The following is an 8,402-nucleotide window of genomic DNA, read 5'->3' as shown; positions in this document are numbered from 1 at the left end:
TTACATTTTTCCCTACTTTTATACGGAGTTCCTAGTAGACATGTTTTCCCAAAAGCACTCAGCAAGAGTCTGGTGCTAAAAGGCAGAGTAAGCTGAATACGGATGAATGTGAAATGCCCCACTTCTTTACTGTGGACTTAATTGATTGAGCTCATTTCGGGGGTGTCTTTCCTATTGACCAGGAACTTGGCTCATTAGACAAATTCACAAAGTGACCTTTTTAAAGAAAGAGTTTCCAATGCATTTGTTCACGTTCCATGCTGCTAAGAATAGTGCCATTTAAAACTAAATGCAATAATTTTGGATAATGTACAGCAGGTATCATTTTAAATATAATTACATAGGATTTTGATTTAGGCAGTGTTTATAAGGCACTTCTCCTTACGTTATTCTACATTTGGATAAAAGATAGTAAATTGCATGCAGAAATTTCTTTCAAAAGCTAATTCAATAGCCACATTTAAATTAACATATTCCCTATATTTTACTTTTGACTGAAATCATAATAGCAGACTAGTGTTTTCTTTGAATTAAGTTCCACATGTTAATTTTACCACAGGAAGTCCATACATTAGTCTAAGTCTTCATTTTGCTATACGGTTAACACAAACATCCATTTAACATACCGTGCTTAATTTTCTGTTGAGTTTTTACTTATGGTTAAACAACACTCAACTTAGTTCAGGATGAAAAATAATCGAGTTTATACTGTGGAAAAATAGAGGAATAAAAATGATGTAAGAATATAAGTGTTGGATGCTATCACAAATGACACTATTGGGTAGTGAATTTCTTCCAAAACTAAAATTAGGACTTTCAGAGTCATTTTATGATTCTCGTAATACCATCAGAGTGCTAGGAAAAGTGAGGGCTAAAGATGTAGTTGTTTGTGTGCATTATGCTTATGGAATAGCGTTTTGGAAGACCGGATAGTATTAAGCGGTTAAGTTTGGTTTGGATGGATCCAGACCATCTAGGGACAAATCTTGGCTCTGATCCTGCCAGCCGTGTGATTCTGGAGAATTTACTCAAGAGAAATGCACCACCTCAGTTTCTTCTCTCCAAAACAGGAATAATTATAGAACCTGTTCCACAGACGTGTATTAGAACACGTATTAGACGTACATGAGAACGTGTGTATTAGTGCCTGACAGAGAGAGTTTAGTAAATGATGCTGTTTTAGTTTTTGTTGTTATTGTTACTTTGTCGTGTTAGACAAACTCTCATTTACCTCACATTCTATCAAAGTGAAATAATGGATCATTAATTCTGGAATCCTGTTCAAGTCACTGACTCATTCATCCAAATGATTCTAAATTTTTATTGTATGATTTTAAATTGATTGTATTTGAAAATATACCTTTTATTCTAGTATAAGATAATCTCAATGAATTATAAAAAAGGATAGATCTAATTCACATTTTTTACTTGGAAAGAAATAATTGCTTTCTCTCACAAATGATAAAGCTTGACATTTGCTTCTTTTTTTATCTGCATTTATATTTTGCTATTTTTATTATTAATATTTGCTTTTTAAAAAGCAGGAAGAGATCAACTTATTAAATAGATTAATGAAGGAAGGTTACATAATTCCCATTTAAAATTTTTTCTTATAATTTAAAATATCTTTATAATTAATGAAATAATTAGCACTGTTAATGCTATTAAAATACTATTTGAAGAATTTGAATCTGTGTACTCTCTGTTGAATTCTAGTTCGATGTTTCCATCAATACAAAGTGTTGTTATATAAAAAATATGATTTTCAGGACTTTCATGGATAAATTAAAAAGCATTTTCAATGGCTACCTGGCTGGATTTCAGATTCTAATGCCAGGATGTCACTACCTTTTGATATTTCATTTTTTTGACAACAACAAAGATGAATGGATGCCTGGAATTAAAACTTGAAATATTCAAAACTAAAAAATCACTCTTTCCTTACAGGATATTTAACAAGCATGTAAGTACATATGTCCTTGTCCTTTGTGCTATGGTTCCCAAGATCCACAGAGTAGGAGTCACTTACTTCCCACCTGTAAGATCATTGTTAAGACCTATAACTTTGATATGCCCAAGGTCAAATTTTTCCTTAGGAAATTTTTGAAATCTATCTTGTATAGCTAAGTCAACAGCAGTCATTCTTTATGCTGTTCCAAATTTTACTTCAGGATCCAGAGAATCTATCACCCCTTTCTTTTCCTCTGACTAAGCCTCAGTCTTTTTTCTCCACATTCAATAATTCTGTCTTTATTGGTCCTCATTGATAACTAGCCCAGGACCTCAGCACCTTTCCTTTAAGGCAAAGGCTCTACCTTTCTCAATCTCCAGCTCCTGACAGGACTGGCATGCTAAAGATGAGCTCGAAGCCCTAGCCTTTGGTTTCAGATCTCTGCAAACTCCATCCCCTCCCTTCCTGAGTATCCACATGTTGTTTGTTCACAGACTCCAAATTTAATTATTAAGCTCCACATCTAAGCAATTTGTACTCTCTGCTCCCTTTGACCTGCTTGTCCCAGGGGTTGTTCACGTTATTCACTTCTGATTGTATTCTCTCATTTGTCAATCTGTTTATCTAAGAAGAGCTTCTAATACTTACTGAGCACTTACGTAATAGTCACTGTTTTACTGTTTTGTGCATATTTACTTATTTAATCTTCACATCAACTCGAGTGGAGTACAATTAGTTCTCAGTATTACATACGTGCAAATGGAGTCACAGAAGGTAAGGTACTATATCTACGATCAAAATGCCACACGTAATAGAGCTGGGACTTGAATCCATGTGATCTGACCACAGGGTCTGTAGCTTTAACCATTAAGCTATCATGCCTTCCACGGTCTGCTTTTCTGCTTCTCTTTTTTCTTTTTCTCTGGCCTCTGTCACTCCCCCTAGCTTTCAACTCCCTTCTGACAGTGAACATTTTTCAAAATGCAAGAGGTATGTCTGAAAGAAGCTGCAAATAGGAGTCTATCTTGCCCTTAAGCCAGTTTTTCAGTTGTCTTCTTTGGGGTGAGAAGCCTTTCTTTGGTTTTCACACAAGTTTAATAATAAAAGCACACATGAGGTTACTAGTACTACAGCTAGTATATGTCAATGTCCAAGTGCTAACTCAGTATTGGGCGCCTATTAAACTATATGTATAAGCTTTCTCTTCACTCTCTTTTTTCATTAAACAGATGAATCCCAAGAATTTCTTTTAAGGGGCAATTTTTTTTTAAGTTACACATCAATAAATGATGAACCAAACATTTCCATATGAAGCCAGATCTACCAATTACTTTTTACAAATACCTCCTTCGGAGAGATCCCTGGGAACAGGATACTGTTCTGGGAATTTTTCCTGATTTTGAAGAAGACATTATTCTTTTCTGAGACTCCAAAGGTAGGCAGTATTTGGTTAATATCTCTGTTATATTTTGCCACAGAAATGATGACAAAAGAAATAAATATTCAATTACTTATGTTATCTAAACAACGGATTACTATTAGGAAAACTAAATTGATTCTTTAGGAACTTTTCTTTCAGAGTTTATTGGTGATGGGAAGTGATGAAATGTAAATTCCTTGGGGCTTTTAGGCTGGATACCAGATTAGAGGGTAAAATTCCTGAGTTTTAGTATCTACTCTCCCATTGACAGAATGATTTTCTTGAATGTTATGAAGGTTGTTTAACCACTGCAAAATGAGACGGTGGAACTAAATCAATTCAGAAGACTTTTCCAGCACAAAAATGTATATTCATGATAGCATAAATAGTAGAGAACAATTCTAATTATAACATTTAGTCAAAAATGGTCTGCCCTTTGGCAGGAGAAATGTTGACTATTAATATGATCTCTCTACTTATACATGCTTTAGGAATATCTCCAATTAAAATTTTTCCTATGTTGGTATTTAATCATCCTTTCTAATTATATTATGTCAAAATAAGGAACATCTGTCTTTACTCTTTAGAATGTTTTATATTTTCAATTTAATATCCTACTTCTTAATACAGAATTTCAAATCAAAAGTTCCCAACTTTAGAAGTCATTCATTAGATACACAGGAAAGGTGGGATTAGAGGGCTGATTGAGTTGTGGTTTTTCACTTTCAATTTCTTCTTTTAGCCTCCAAAGAAAGACTCTGCAAACCATGGTCTTGTTAATCCTGTAGAGCAGGAGTCAGTTTCTGCGTCATTGGCGTTAATGATGAGTGATATATTTGACAAAGGTTAGAAAGCTTTTAGAACCATTTGACAGCGATGACCACTGAAGATAGAAGTGGTTTCCCACTTATTTTTTTCTGGAAATAGAGTAGCAACATCTTTGCTCAAGAGTTTCCATCTGACTTAGAAGACCTTTACCCCATTTATGTCTGTCAATATTTTACTCATTCTCTGAAGCTCAGTATAAATAATAATCTTTCCCCTAAAACTTGTATCTAGTTAGAATTGAAATTTTTCTTGTAGTATACAAAAACAAAACCCAACCCTAAGATATAACAGCTATTTAATTGTAATCCTGCCAGAGTACATCCTGTAATATATTTTTGATTAGTATGTATCTAAATTCTTGTCTTATCTCCCCAGCTTGTCAGTAGAGGAGGCCTGGAGGCTGGAATCACCTACTGTCGAATACTATATCCTCAAAATGCCTAAAGCAACTCAATTAGCATGGTAGACACAATTCAGTACTGGTTGAATTGGATTGAAATGATTAAGAGGATGGAAACAGAGTCAGGAGACACTTTAGTTCAACATTTGTGTATCCCTGCCACACCTGGGTGGGCAACCTTCATTGACTGAAGTTCAGATTTGCTGGCAGATGATTTTGTTTCCCTGATCCCTCCAAAAAGTTCTCATTTTATTTCAGTTCATCTTCTGCTATAGAACTTAGAATAAGGGAAACTAATTAATGTGCCAAATATCTCACTGCTTTTCAATGAATAGTTGACAGTCAAAAAAGGAAAATGTATTGATTTATTAACATAAAATCACTGCTCTATGGCTTATGGAAAAGGGCAATTTCTTCTAAGAATTTACAGTTAAATGGTGGGGATATGTTGGAGGGGAAAAACTTAATACAGATGAAAGTTTAAATTGTTTCTGTGATTATTATGTTAAGGTTATCAAAATAGACATGGAGATCATTATATAAGTTTGAGTTATAGATAGCACTGTAATTAGAGAACACATACATGGGAAAACCAATTATCAATGCAAAGAAAATACAAAGACTATTTGGATCTTCAGAATAAAGTGCAATGGCTATGGGTTATGTTGGAAGAGAATGAGAAGGTATTGGGGCTTGGCCTTAAATGATAGATGGGAGTTAGGAAAAGACAAACTGCAATTGAAGATGTTAAATAATCTGTAGGTGAAAGTCATTTGAACCTACAGAGATTTGAAACCACCACGTTACAACTACCTCTGTGAGAAAAGCATAAGTCAAGCACTAAAGGGAATTGAAAAAAGAGGGTGATGGGAGCGGGATTGCATGAGGATGAAAAGATCCTATCCATGAAGAGTACATACCCTAAATAAAGACACGCTGATAGCACTGAAGTCAAATGACACTCAGCAATCTGTAGCTGAGTGGACATTTCACTCAGTCCGTTTCCGTAGAGACACAGTCGTGTTGCACTGATTAACTGAGCAGAGTGTCGCATTTCTATGCTTTAGATCTTCTAAGAGTAGACTCTCAAATTCAGGGATTTATGCAGTATTTAATTCTAAATGGCCCGTTCAGAAGTTGAAAAAACAAATGAGTATAAATTTAACCATGGTAACTGTGAAAAATTACCAAAAAGAAGCAGCTCTTACATGATGTAGGGAGAGGAATACAGAAGTACGCCTATAAAATGCAAGCGATCGAATACAGAGTTACGTTAAATATATAGAGATAAACATTTAGAGTAGAATAAAAATGTTAGCATCGATTGAAGGTTAAAATTTTTGTAGAAAGGAAATCTCAGAATTGATGTGGAAAAAATCTGCTTTTGATATTTAAGAGGCTGTGTACAGTTGCTGTAGGAGACAGATGGTTCTAGAGCCTTTATCCAGCAATGAGGCTCACAAATCAAAAGCCAGACACAACTTAAAGGCCATTTTCTGACTCTCAATTCTTCTAATTCTTAATTAAGCAGAAAACCAGTGGTTATAACTTGGGGATTAATTTGTAGATGATGTGATCATCCTTCGGTAACATTAAGGAAGGACTTGTGGAACATTATGTGCTAAAACTTTAATTACACTCTCGTGTACTTATCCCACTGAAATCCTATTAAAAAATTGGATATAATGTCTGATGTCAGGAATTAGATTCCCAAGCATTAGATTAGTTTCTGAGCCACACGATGAAAAGTGCCACTGAATTGTAGTTTTGGATTATTTCATATTTTCAAGTTAAAAAAAAAGATGACTTCTAAACACGCAATGATACTATTTTATATCTACTAATAGAAACAACATCCACATGTATTTCTAAGAACAGAAACATACTGCTGTGCTTATTCGTTCAACATCACATGGCTATGTTTCAAAGCAGATTTTATTCAGAACTCTCCTGACGTGTGCTTTCCACCTTATTGCAGAAATTCTCTCATATATCCATTATTTAAAACATGCTTGTCTACCTAGAAAAAATGTAGTAATATCTTGATGTCTTTTTTTCCTTCAGAATGGAATCACCAGAGTTGATGCCCTACCCAATCTTTTATCATTACTCACGGCTGAGGAAATAGACTATACGATGCTGCTAGTTTCCGTGTGAACACTAGCTTTGATTTCGGAAACCTGTGGCTAAATTTTTACCCTTAGATGGGATTTATAATACCCTTCTAGCCAAACAGTCCTGAGCATTTACTGAGATTTTTTTAACTTAATTCTGGCATGTGGTAGGAACAAAACACATCTTAACTTCTCCTTCCTCATTATATTTTATATATGTCCCAGTATGTAACTTTTTTCTCTTTTTTTTTTTTTTTTTGAGGAAGATTAGTCCTGAGCTAACATCTGTGCCCATCTTCCTCCACTTTATACGTGGGACGCCTGCCACAGCATGGCTTGACAAGCGGTGCTGTGTCCGCAAATGGGATGGGAACCAGCAAACCCTGGGCCGCCGAAGTGGAACATGTGAACTTAACTGCTGCACCATCAGGCCGGCCCCCCTAGTAAGTAACTTTTTAAGAAAGAGCATCCTGTCCCAAGAATGCCACTTTTTGAGAGGGACGCTTTTTAGATTTCAGGAGGCATATGATACCTTGAGAAACTCTTCCCTGGTGATTTTGATGTTCTTTACACATAAAGATTTTCATTTTAAAAATCGTTTATATGCAATATATTTCGCATGGGGTGGTAGTTCTGCCTTGGCAGGTCCTTGGTAGGAATGGAGAGGAGGACTGAGAATCAAGGAGCAGAGTCTGAAACTGGGTTGTGAGTAGGTTAGGAGAGCTATGGAATTGAGGAAGGATTGTATTTATAGCAAGATCTAGATCTGAGAAAAGGGGCTGAGGGCATTTGGTTTGGTTGAAAGTTTGCTTGAACTAGAAGGGATGCAATGCCTCCCGTGTTTTGTCAGCTAGTATGTGTGATTATTACTGAAAAATAATGTGAGGCATGACTTCAATTATATTTCTTTTTACTTAAATTAACATACTGTTTGATCATGTGTGAATGAACGTGATTTTAGTAATCCATCTTGAATGGCATATTATAGATATATTGTTTTACTGTTATTAGCAATAGGTTTGTTCTGATATAAGCCTATGTTTTTTGCCATTTCTCTCCTTAGATGATGGTGGCTACGATCATGAGGAGGATGATTATGATGATGAGGTTTATCATCAAAATCATTATTGATCACCTATTATGTACCAAGCACCATGCCAGGTGTTCCTTGTTTTGTGTAGTCAGCATGTGATTCTCTACACACCTGTGTACGTTTCAAATCCAGGGTGACCCAGGTTGATGCCACCTCTGTCAGCGGGAAAACCAGCACTAAGCTTTGCAGCCACCATAAGCAATAATTCCTAGTAGCTATCACCCAAGGGTGTAATTTTCACTAGGGATTTTTGGAAGAGAGGCAAAAAAGCTATGAAAATACCCCTACCCAGCCAACTGAATAAGACATAAAAGCAAATAAATAAAACATGTTGAAATGAATGCTAAGCTAAGGGTTTATCTTTGGTTGCTGCATTTCATGAGCTATAAATCCATCTTCTGGTGCATGAAGCGGGACTTCCCCAGAAGGAGAGACATCTGAGCCAGATTCTGAAGGAGAGATAGGAGATATTCAGGAGAAACGATGAGGACAGTGTGTCATAGGCAAAGGGAGTGACTTGGTCGGGCAAAGACTCAAGAGAAAGAAAGGTCACCACATGTTTGTGAAACTTTAGGTGATTCAGTTTACCTAGAATT

The 8,402-nt window shown here is 35.7% G+C and overlaps 1 long non-coding RNA gene across 2 annotated transcripts; it reads left to right on the top strand.

Moving 5' to 3' along the window:
- The first annotated feature begins 2,599 nt into the window (after nucleotides 1-2,599).
- On the top strand, nucleotides 2,600-8,151 carry LOC139045600 (uncharacterized). Of its 2 annotated transcripts, none has more exons than XR_011504296.1 (3): nucleotides 2,600-2,725; nucleotides 6,980-7,156; nucleotides 7,777-8,151. It is a non-coding gene; the product is annotated as an uncharacterized lncRNA (long non-coding RNA). The 2 variants fall into 2 exon arrangements; XR_011504295.1 differs by having other exon boundaries at nucleotides 2,631-2,725; nucleotides 6,976-7,156; nucleotides 7,777-8,142.
- Nucleotides 8,152-8,402: the final 251 nt, after the last annotated feature.

The sequence above is a fragment of the Equus asinus genome, chromosome 6 (assembly GCF_041296235.1).
Source record: "Equus asinus isolate D_3611 breed Donkey chromosome 6, EquAss-T2T_v2, whole genome shotgun sequence".
Taxonomy (NCBI): domain Eukaryota; kingdom Metazoa; phylum Chordata; class Mammalia; order Perissodactyla; family Equidae; genus Equus; species Equus asinus.
The sequence above is the reverse complement of the archived record's forward strand: the minus strand, read 5'-3'. Positions and strand labels throughout refer to the sequence as shown.